The sequence below is a fragment of the Triticum aestivum genome, chromosome 5D, assembly GCF_018294505.1.
Source record: "Triticum aestivum cultivar Chinese Spring chromosome 5D, IWGSC CS RefSeq v2.1, whole genome shotgun sequence".
Taxonomy (NCBI): Eukaryota; Viridiplantae; Streptophyta; class Magnoliopsida; order Poales; family Poaceae; genus Triticum; species Triticum aestivum.
The window spans coordinates 555,428,236-555,440,722 of NC_057808.1; the positions used below are offsets into that span (position 1 = coordinate 555,428,236).

Consider the following 12,487-nt stretch of genomic DNA (forward strand, 5'->3'; position numbering starts at 1 on the left):
TGCGGCGGCGCCAACGGGACGTAGAAGCCCTAGCTTTTTTATGGAGGAGAGGAGGCGGCGGCAAAATAAAATCATCTTATATTTTGATACGAATGAGTATTTTTCAAGATTATTTGACCACAAAAATTGCATAATCATTTGACCTTTCCCACATAGACAAATGTATCAAAAAATAACCATAAAAACGTATTTTGCATGAAAATACTAATATTATATTTTGCTATAAATTATTACCGTCTAAGATAAATTTGTTACGATTTTACACACTTATTTTTTATCAAAATGATAAAAAAATAATCTATTGCTTTAACCTATAACAATCAAACAACAAACTAGGTTCCTCACATCAAATCCAATAACTATGATTTTTTCAGCTCTAAAATATCCTCTAGGCCAATGAGGTGCAGAGGATCTCGGCCCCCTGCCGGCAGGAGGGACCCCATTCTCGTTTTTCTTAGATTGAGCATCTTGGTTGGGGTTGTGTGGCGGCGGCGATGTCCCTTAGTAGGAATAATGTCTCCCACGTTCTATCCTCATTCTGATGGTGCATCTAGCATCGTCGGAGGGCGTGTGAAGGTTTGTCTTCGTCGGATCTTGCGAGATTAGGTTGGTGCTGGTCTTCGGTGGATGTATTTGGATCCGGTCTTCGTTCGTCTTTGTTTAGGTATTTACAGGTTTGATTCTTCTGATCTACGATTTTCTTCATTGGTGATGGTTGCTAGTCTGGTGCGCTGGTCCTATGGGGCCTTAGCACGACGATTTCCCGACTGTCTACTGCAACAAGGTTTGCCTGACTCCGGTGAGGGGGGGGGGGGGGGGGGGCGATGACGGCGGCGCGCCTTCGGCGCGCTCTAGTGCTTGTAGTCGTCGCTAGGTATTCCACGGACATGGTTGTAATTTTTATTACCTCTGTTGTTCTTTGTACTGCCATGATTGAAGATGAATAAATTGAAAGTTCCTCGCAAAAAAATATCCTTTTGTATGCATGTCTCATTGCTCGGCCTAGTGCGGGGTGTGTACGGCTTTAATTATAAAGCCCACAAGTCTACGAGCACAACATAGGGTCTGATACAAGTCCTTGTAGGTGAACCAACCTTAGTTTATATGGTTACGTTTCTTGTGGCGTCATTAGTTCACACTGATTCAAGTTCTAAACTCGACAAGGGTGCTCGCATATTTTCTGATTTTTTACGTTGCATCAAACTACAAGGTTCCAGTGGCGAATTTTACAAGCTTGTGGATAGCTTGTGTGTGCTGTGTTCATAGAGATAAGTTGTGCAAATTCTAAGCATATGCATCGATACAGTGTTTCTAAGAAAAGTCATGGAATGGCAAAAAGCTCAGAAGTTAAAATAAAACAAAGAAATGATAAGCAGCGCCGACTGAGAAGTGCATCCCTCCTCTCCGCTCGAACAACTCCACTAGCCATCTCATTAGCGTTAGCGATGGGGTGGTTTTACATAGCTTCTGGTTTGGGAGTCTTCTGACCAAATTTTTATTTTTTATTTTTGTTTCTCTATCTGGTTTTCTAGTTTTCTAACCTTTTTTTTCTCTTTTTAAATCCACGAACTTCCTGTAAAATTAAAGAACCAAAAAGGCAGGCAATTGGGACCATGTACCTAGTGTACTGGTTGTGACTGGGTTTCCTATTTTCGATTGAGCTACTGTCATGAGATGGTAGGTGTTGTATATTTGAGAACATATTTTTAAAACCGTCATTTGTTTTGATAATGCAATTTTTTTTGAAATTCTGAACATAGTCTGAATATACAAACAATATTTGAAACTTTAAACATTTTTTGTAAACTCGATAGCTTTACAAAAAAATAAAAAAATTCAAATTGTGAAAAAAAACACAATTTTGAATTCTGAACATTTGTTGAAAATGCGAAGATTGTTCAAAATTATGAAAATTTTCTCGAAACGTGAACATATTTTGAAAATGCAAAACAAATTCTAGAATTTTAAGTTATTTTCTGGAAAATGTGATTTTTTAAAAAAAATTGAACAAAATTTAGAGAACGTGATTTTGTTTTTTGATATTCCTATTTTTTCTTGAGAATGGAAACATTTTTTTAAGTTATGAACATTTTTTAAAATATGAACATTCTTTGATATCCCAAACATATTTTGAAACACAATTAATCTTTTGAAAGGAGGAACATGATTTTATAAATAGGTTAACAACTTACAAATTTCTAATTAAACTAGAAAAGGTAAAATAAAATTGTATAAGAAACCACAATAAAAAGAACAAAATAGTCAGCATTCTAGAAGGTTGCCAAAACCGGTAAAAACTTATCTAAACCTTCTAGATGGTTTCAAAGTTGGAACGAGAACCCCTCTTCATACCAGTAAAATGGGGTCGGCCCACTTGCTTTGCTGGTGCACTCTTCGTCGTGCAGATAATCCGATTTGCCCCTGCCTCTCATCCACAATGCACACTCAGATGGCTACAGAGTTAGAAGTACGCACCAGGCTAGGCCATCACACCGAGAGATATACAGTTGTTACATCTCTCATTGCGATGGCCTATAGCGTGTGTCCACTACGTCAGACCCATTAGTGGAAGTAGGAGAAGCCGACTTTGGGAAGCCGACATTTGGATTTTAATTTCATACACTTTTTTGTGTAATTTATTTTTCTTTTTGATTCATGAGCATTTTTGAAATTTCTGGAAGCTTTTCAAAATTCTGAATATTTTGAAATTCATGAATATTTTTCAAAATTCACCAATATTTATAAATTCATAAATACATTTTCAAATTCCTGAATAATTTCTAATCTCACGCATATCTTTTGAAACCATGGACATTTTTCATATTCATGGAACTTTTGAATCCATGAACAATTTTTAAATCATGAATATTCTTTCAAATTCTGGAACAATATTTGTTTCCGCGAACATTTTCTGATTCATGAATATTATTCGAATCATGAGCATTTTTAATTTCATGAAAAGCCGAGCCTTAAACTAAAATATACAGTGAAAAAACGTGTTGTGATTTTTTGAGGAAAAAATTGCGCCAGGAAAATCGGGTGAAGAGTTGTGTACGTTACTAAGCTGGCCCAACTATACGCGTTGTAGGTGACCCATCTGTACCGCTCCCCATGAGCGATACATAGTAGCGGCCCCATTAAATGGGTCCTTATTTCAGCCCATATAGCAAAATATTTAGCAGGCATGATAAGTTTATTTCTAAAGAATAAAAACATACCTGACTTAGAATATGTTATTAATTTCTCTCAAAAATGAGAATACATTATTAATTGATTCCAATATAACAAGCACCATGGCTGCTATATAAAGGATCGTCCCGGATCTATTCTTCCACAACATATATTGCCATTCGAAACACAACTCATATAAACAATTCCTCCTACGGTCCACAAGTTCTTCTATCAAGGATGATGACTACCAAGGTGGTGCTCCTAGGCCTTGTCCTTTTGGTGCTTTGTTCAGGTATTTTGCAAGCATGGTTCTTTTTTTTAACAGACATGTGTATGAAACATTCTAATTACTGTTGAATTCGTAGGTGTTATCTCAAAGGAGAGTATAGACGGTGGATCCTATTTCCCCCATGGTTGCGATATACACGTTATCTCCAAGTCATGTCCATCCAAAGATGCATGCCTGACACAATGCAAACAAACATACCACTCGGGCAAGGTCTACGGTGAATGTGCTCCTGATGGATGCCATTGCATAGTATGTGTGTTATCTGCGCAAAACTTAGGATATTAGCAAGCCTTGCATGGCGGACGCTGCATGTTGTTTTTGAAGATTTAGAATATTTGTAGCAATAATATTTACATGTTCATTTAAAATAAATCTTAAAGCATGTGGTAAGTTGTGTTCAAAGAAACATGATTGAAGTCTTCTGATAATTTAATAGTGATAATTGTATTCTCGCATTCAATCCGGAAGGCAAATTAATGCGATGGATTGGCTAACCGCCACACCCCATAACTGTGAGAGTAATGGAAGATATCATTTTATTGCATCGATCTTTTTCGGGACACAATAAAGTATCCCGCTTGTATGTATAGTTTAGATAATATATATATTTCACTCAAACTCAAGATATTTGCTTGGTAAATGACAATTAGTTGAGCCAACGACAATAAATGTAGATAATATTAATCAAATTATGAGATTTATCGTCTTGTACTAAACCATTTGTGTACTGCATTTCTATGCGGCAATGTTGTGGGAGACTACAAGAAAGCATATTTTCTTTTTTGAGGAAATCTTATTTACTTCAATTATTATCCATAAATTACGTCATGATTCATTTTGAGAAGTGTCCGGTAGGGCCTTGGATTGATCCATAGAAAGAAGGACACTTTGCGGCCTAGTACGAGTATGAGCCCGGTCCGCGGTATGGTTTTAGACGCTATGTACATATGTTTCTAGTTGAAGAAAAACATGACCTTCCAGCCCCCTTCCACTCTAGTATTACCTCCAATCCATAATAAGTGTCGCAGTTTTGAACTGGGGTTAGTTCAAAACTGCGACACTTATTATGAATCGGAAGGAGTAGTATTTTCATCGTCATGATAGAGCCTGACTTCTCTGGCTAGTTAACATGCTACATGGATGAATTTAAAAAATAAATACTACAAGGACAAGTATTTTTCTTTCTTTTAACTGACTACACGGACGAGTTGAGTTGTCAGACGCCAGATATAAATACCATACTCCAATTGAAAGTTGAGATTAATTTAAAGTTGTTGATACTTGAGATCATTGATTATACATATGATGGTGCGTGCATAGTCCAATTACAGTTGGGTGCCACTTTTTGCTTAGTTTTCCTCGGTCCGCAATTTTGGTAGTTAACAAATTTTGGGTTCGCTATTGGCAAGTTGCCTGAATTTACAATTTGTGTCAATCGATTTTCAGAGCTCAACCCCGAGGCGAAAATGGGGCACCGCAGGGAGGCAAGGCCTTGATCGGAAATGACGTGAATCCGGGGACGATGCCACAATGGTTGGTGCTGGAGGGAAGTTGTAGGTTGATGGTCCCTGATTCCAAAAGGAGCAAGGGCGATGTCGGCGTCGGAGAGAAGAGTAGTGTTGGTGGGGAGAGGTTAGAAGGATGGCCGGGGTTGGGAACTTATATACCAGCGGAGGTGGCAGCTTTGACAGGGGCGGTGCAGCACGGCCGCTGGACGTGGGTGGTGGAGGCAAGCGGCCCGGACCGTGTCGGAGGTTGGCAGGAAGAAGAACATGACTGGAATAGAGCATGAAGTTATTATTTGGCTATTGGCTCATGTTGAGCTGATTTGTTACACATGCACTTTCCTTCGTTTGTGGGCAGGTTTGCAAAATGATGGCGATAAGAGAAGAACCTGCTGGAGGGATCGTCGACCCTTCAACAGGCGGTGGTGTGAACGCATGATGCATCGCGTGCGCCGCTGACTGGTGGTCTGCCGAGAATTAATATGGCTAGGGAAAAAGATCTTGAATCTGAATCGGAACAAGAACTTGAATCTGAATTGGAAGAAGACTGAAATGTTCAAAGCCTGCAACTGCTATTGTGCTGTGATCTGCCTTCCTGGGACAAGATGGTTAAGTTGTTGATCTTGCTTTTGCTCCATATGGTCTTGATTTCAGAAGTTGGTGATCCTTTTGTTTCTAGTTTGGGTGGGGTACCGGCTTTGGAACTTCAGGCTATCTTGTGAATTTAATTAGTGCTACCTGCCAAGTGCTGATTTTGCCGGGGTTCTTTTTGTAGCAAGTAACGTTGCTGAAGAGTATGTCATGTAAACTGAATCTTGATGTATAAGTTCAGGGAACTATAGGATATGATGCTGCATGAAAATCTTGTAGAGGTTTTAATATTTTTGGCTCCAAACTATCAGGTATATATGTTCATTATTTGTTGCATTATTTTGGCCAGTGCTGCACATATGTTTGGCCAGAGAGATGAAGACATTCATATGTTTGGCCAGAGAGTCCAAGAAACCTCTGTTTCACTGATGCTTCTTATATAGGGCTAATGCAACAACATTCATGGGCATGGGCTTCTGTCTCAGCATTTCCTATCATCATGCTAAGATCACTATACAGTTATTTCTTGAAGTTTTTTCCCCTGTGCCTCCTTTTAGTGGTGCCTGTTACTATAGCTGGTCAAACAATGCCACTTCCTAGTGGAAAACAAAAAACTGTCTGAAGCTGGACGTCGTGAAGAACAACATGCTAGAGTGGACTGGAGACTTTCATTTGAAAAAAAGGACATTTTTCCATCCAAAGAAGAAGAAGAAACAACATGATCGGCCATGGCAAATTATGGGAGCTTTGGTGGGTACTTATTGCCGATTATATTATGTCGACTTAATATACAATCATCAAACATTCTCAGTGTTGTGTTGTAACTTTCTTGAGTGTTTCGGAACTGGGAGCTCATTGCGATCTTCTATTTTCAACTCTAGTATTATGCTGCAAAATTTTCATCAGGAGCATACTATATACACAACCACCCAACAAGGCTTCAGATATAGCATCTCGAGCCCCGGCTAGAGTTGGACGCACAATAACACTGCATTGCTTTGCAACATTTCCAAAGCATTAGCTGCAACAACTCATCCTCATTGCTGCAGATGCCACTACATTGGTATTGCTACCAAAAGGCAGCATTACTTACCAATCACATACTCCCTCCGTAAACTAATATAAGAGCGATTAGACTAAAATAGTGATCTAAACACTCTTATATTAGTTTACAGAGGGAGTACTTCTACTCCAGTTCCAACTAATTCTAACTAAAGTAAGATTAGAATCACATCTTGTTAACTCAAATCTTGAGAGATACCTCCATAGATGCCCCGGCCCCAATCAGATACGTAGGTAACATAAGCAAGATAAACAGCGGTAGCTTCTCCACAGTGACTGCCAGCATGCTGCTGCTTGTCGCCACCTCCATGTCTACCATAGATCTGATGCCCTTGTTCACTGTAAAAAAATTGGGAGGCATAACTTCAATAACATTGCAATAACAATATATACATAGCCATTGGTGTTGAACATAAAGAGAGAGAACAAATGCTTGCTTACTTTGAACAGGAAGAGATTTGAAAATTGAGAATGATAGCTTGGAATATAAGTTACTATCATGTACAGCATGTCTGAAATTTGAATTCAAAACTGATAAATTCTTACCGGAAGTCCATACCATACTGTACTTCAATAGTTTTATTGTTATGGATTAAAAGACCATTTGAGCAAAGAATCACAAAGCAATATTTAGATGAATTGTTTCAGAAGTCTGGTCAATACTATCTTTGTGCTATTTTAAAATATCTGGTATATTGATGTTGGTAGCAATAATATGAGAACGTTCAAAGAAAGGCTAAAAAGACATGGACAAATATCAACAAAACGTTGGCATTATTCTTGTTATTTGCAAAGTGCAGACATTTATATGAGTGGGCGCATCTAGACTCTGAAGGCACAGTTGAAGCCGTCGAAACCCCTGCAAGAGCAACTGACTCTGAACTGTAGAGTACCTTTCATTGGTAGCCAATTTGTTGCTAGCAACAATCAATTGAGTCATGCAAATTGTTGTGGCATTAGCCCCTTGCTGCAAATGGCTCTTGAGTAGGGATATAACAGGATGATGGTGAATCCCACTATGCATGACGGAGGATGATCAGCAACACCATGTATATATGTGGAATTCTACCGTTGAACAATTTCAACCATGTAACATAAGATGGAATAAAGACCATGTTAGTGCTGGAGAATTTTGGGGGTTCCTTTGAGAGAAGATACTATCGCACAAGCTCTTGTCTGTGATTCAACAAGACCGTCTCATTCCTTGATATATTGATCGGTTGAACTTTTATGGAAAAAAAATATGTATCATGAAAATCAGACGTTATTATATCTCTGGCTAAATGTGACAATACATTGGACCAAACTGTAGATTACTGTCAAATGCATGCTACCCCGTCTCCTGCCTGCCATTTTCAGTGAGCATTGGATAGTCTTCCGGTCAGACATAAAAGAGCAGAACTCAATTAATTTGAAAACTCTGAAGGCCAAAATATATTCTCCAAATGACACGCTCCGGGCTGAAATCAGCATCCAGCAGGGAATTTCTAGAAAAGGTGCACAAATATATTCTCCACACTGCCATCAGATATAAAAGGCCAACCTCGCTTCCATTGCTTCAGTCACATGACTAGACAAATTCATCAGGTACTCCAGCAAACTTCCCCAGCAACCTGAGCAGGTAAACAACACAGCATACAATACGCAGGCAGTTTCTCAGTAAATCAAAAGGGAAAATTGTGCATCCAGATTGCAGTACACATCATAATTTAGCTACTACATTGCGAGGTCCACACAACCATGTATTCTCAAGCAATTAATAACTACTCTAGAAGTTAAAACTACGACTGGACAGGCATCATATGGAGTCATCACTCTAGCTGTTGCGAGCGTGTGAGCGCTATGAGATTCATCATTCCTTCACCGTATCTGCTGGACTATTATCTCCACAGATGAGGAGGATCCCTGGGTGAGTCGCTCCTTAACCCGACGCCTTCTAGCTTCATCCACCTGGGATATTCTTTCAAAGTCGTGGCAGCTCTCACATGGGAGTTCACGACGCAGAACGATTCTCTTCAGCCCCACAGCTCGTTCCATGACTAGCCTTATATAGTTTGTCACCTTGTCTTCCTCTTCAAACCCTTGAACCCCCAGCCTCTTCAAGTTGAAGTGCTTGAAACCCTTGGATGGTCCCCACACCACGTTTGTCTTCTCCACACTGTCCTCGGGCGTTTCGGCACATGAATGTCGAGTTCGAGATAACTTCATGCAGGGACACAGAAAATAAAAGGCGCAAGTTAATTAAACCTGACACAAACCCATGCAGGATAATGTAGTAACAATTGAAATTAAATATATCTTCCATTAAAAATTTGCAACACCATCAGTACTATTATCAAAGTTTAGGCCCGCGTAGAGTTTTTGAAAGTAACTTGCATGAATTAAATCCTAGGCAAAGTAAGACACGCGAATATGCTTCGGATAACTCTAAAACGAGGTACGATCCAGCATGATTTAGTTTTTGTCTTGCATGGACATTGCCTTTCTGCAAAATTCAAATGGAACGTCAGAACTTTCATTTGCATTGCATTATCATTCGTATGCAATACAATCCATGTGTTCCATATATCCCAATTACTATGCAGCCTGTACACACTACTTCTAAAGTTTGTGATGGATTAGAGTCTGTGAGTGATCAAAAATCAGATTAAGTTGGTGGTATGTTGTTAATGCTGAATATTCGGAAACCTGTCACACTAGACAGAGTCGTATCCAGGCTAAGATGTGGATTAAATTCAAAAGAAGGAAGAGTAACATGCTTACTGTGAACTTCTGCAGGGCAGGTGCAGCTTCAAGGATAAATAGGGTCCAGCTCAGATCACACTCATGGAAGATACCAGAAGGGACACATCGGACAGATTTCTGAATATAGCAGTGAGCTGCTTCGGATGTTCCGGCTGAATCCATATCTGCACCAAGAATAGGAACACAAATAGACAGCTGAAATTAATAAAGAAGAAGAACATATAATATGTGTGCAGAAGAAATTTATATGGTCCGTAGAAATTAGTTTTACCATTTTGTGGCGAAAATTGAGATGCAATTTCAACAGGTTCATTGCACTGCTTGACAAGCACTCACTCAGCAGGAATGGCACCGGCCACACCTTGGCCTCACAATCGAGACTGATTTTGCGAAGCTCTGGAACGTAGCCAAGGCGCAGCGGAGGGTTCTTGTAGAACCAAGAATGGCACAACACTGTCCTTAGCTTGGGGACGCAGATGAGCTCAATCTCCTTGCACAGAAAGTGCATAAACTCAAGCTCCTGGAGCCCAGAACACGGGGTGTCAATCTTTAGCGCAGAGCCATGATTAACCAGTCTGCAGAATCTCATGTTGAAAAACCTGAGCTTATCGCAAGCCCTAATGAGGTCGGTGATGTCGGAGTCCCCGAATGCAAGGCTCTTGAGTCGTAACCTCGTGAGCCACCGGAAGGTGACCTGGTAGGCGCGGAAGAAGGACATGAATTGCTGCCCAAACTCGGTGAGCTGCAGGGCAGTGTTGTCCGTGGGTGGCGGGGATATTCGAAATTCGATGCGTTTTGTCTTGCCACGGCTGACGACACCATCGACGGCGCTGCCGATGGAGCTCAGGTGAGGGGCCGACAGGTAGAAGCATAGGCCGATGACCTTGATGGCGCGGCTGTGCTGGCATTCACAGCTGCGCTCGGCCGGAGCACACACGGAGAGCAAAGCGGCAGTGAACGCGTCCATGGTCTGGACCGGCGTGGCGCCGCGGAAGTGGTGGATCTGGAATATCAGGACCGAGAGCTGGTGAGGGAGGTGCCGCCGGCGCACAGCGCGTGGAGAGTGCGCCGGCGCGGACCGCCTCGGGCAGGTCGAGGCGCTGGAGGATTCGGAGGAGGAGTTCGTCGGGGAGCGCGCTGATCCTGTCCTCATCTCGGGCGACGCTGAGCTTGAGGGGCGGCGACTCCATGTCCATGGGCGGGATTGGGAGGCCGATTGATGGATTGAAACCCTAGCTCGAACCAATCGCCTAGATGCGCCCGAAGCCGCGACCTCCCACCTCCGGCGTGGATCTGGACGAGAGCTCCACCGCGCGGCCAGATGGATGGATGGATCCAACTCCCGCCGCCGCCTCCTCCTCCTCCTCTTGGATTGGATCCAATCCACCTCCGGCGTGGTGCTGCTAGTGGCTGGGAAGCATGATTAGCTTGGATCGCTGGAGCATTGGATTGGAGTTGGACTGGATTTGTGCTCTACTACTTATCAGCGAGTGAGGATTCGACTGGCGGCTGGAATGGGAAGAGAGGAGAAGGGGGAGGAGGCAGACGGAGCTCAGTCGTCCCAAGCTCAACTCTTTTCTTATGGATGGAATAAATAGCATTCATTTGGAGTAGGTAGGTAGATCACCAACACACCCTCGAGTTGCTCTCCCACTTTCCGTCAGGTTTATTTTGCAAGACTACAACTATGGCATGACTAGTACTACAATATTAAACTTTCCAATAAGTTTCATAAAAAACACGGATACATATATTTCAAAAAATACTAATGAGTATGAATGTTAGCCTTTTATATAAGTGTATAGGTCAGAAAAAAATTATTGAAGTGTAAAAGGGTTCAACAAAAGATTTGGCATCTACACATAGATGTGATTACCTGCAATTTTTCATGTAATGCACGTTCCTATATTTTGGTAGTAAAAAAGACAAATATTCAGATATGAAATAAACAAACGCAATGTTTGCTACTCCCTCTATTCTCTTGGACGCCGATAAATGCCACATGTGTGGACGTTAGAGGGTCTGCCCACACATTTTGTGTGGTGTATAAGAGGAACAGCCACACACCTGCGTGTGGGCAAAATAGATAACGCGCACACGCCCTGTACGTCAGGCCTCGTACCCCGTGGTCCCGCACGCCCCGCGTGACAGTCACCGCGCGTCCTGCAGTTGCCATGGTCCAGACCCTCGTCCATGTTCGTTTAACTGTAGTTGCCATGTCGCAGAATTTCGGTTGCCATGTCGGACAACTACAGTTGCCATGGTTGCTCAAGTGCAGTTGCCATGTATGGTCTGGTCTACTGCAGTTGCCATGATTTCAAAATTTTAGGAGTTGTCACCCACTAACATTAGGCAGTTGCCATGTAGCACTACAAAAAGGCATGGCAAAAAAACATGTTCGGGTAAAAGAGAGAGTTGCCATGCATGTGCTCACAAGCACGCTAGGGCAGTTGCCATGTAAAGAGAAAGAATTGACATCTGCTTACGTGCACGCTAGGGCAGTTGCCATGTACCATGCAAAAACACATGGCAACTCGGATGAAAAAGAGTTGCCATTTGCTTACAAGCAAAGCTAGGGCAGTTGCCATGTACCCTGCAGAAACACATGGAAACTCCCAGCTTTAGGTGTGGGCGAGGAGACGGGCGTGTGGGCGAAGTGATAAACACCCACACACTAGCCCCCTTTGCGTGCGTGAAAACTGGTGTGTGGGCGAATTGCTAAACGCCCACACACCAGCCCCCCGTGTGGTGAAAAAAGACGTGTGCGCGACCGGATGAATGCCCACACACCAGCTTAGTCCTACGTGGCACACAAAAACTGCTAGAACGCGCCAAGATTCGTGCAGAATTAGTTGGACGAGGATCCATGCATGTGGGCGAGTTGCCAGACGCCCACACATGTGGGTTGTGGGCGTTAGTGTTTTCGATTCTCTTTTATAAGATGTTTAGACAATTCAGACAGAGCACAAAACAACTCAATGTCAGCTGCCCAAAACATCTTATAAAATGGAACGGAGAGACTATTACAGATTCACAAGTTTGTCTTATTATTTACCTCAAATGTTAAGTATATCCTAATAAAATTTACAAAATAAAATATACATGTCCTATTTTAAACAAAATG

At 41.8% G+C, this 12,487-nt stretch overlaps 1 pseudogene; it reads right to left on the reverse strand.

Annotated features, from left to right (window-relative positions):
- Window positions 1-8,148: 8,148 nt before the first annotated feature.
- LOC123123826 (uncharacterized) lies at window positions 8,149-10,938 on the reverse strand (annotated as a pseudogene).
- Window positions 10,939-12,487: the final 1,549 nt, after the last annotated feature.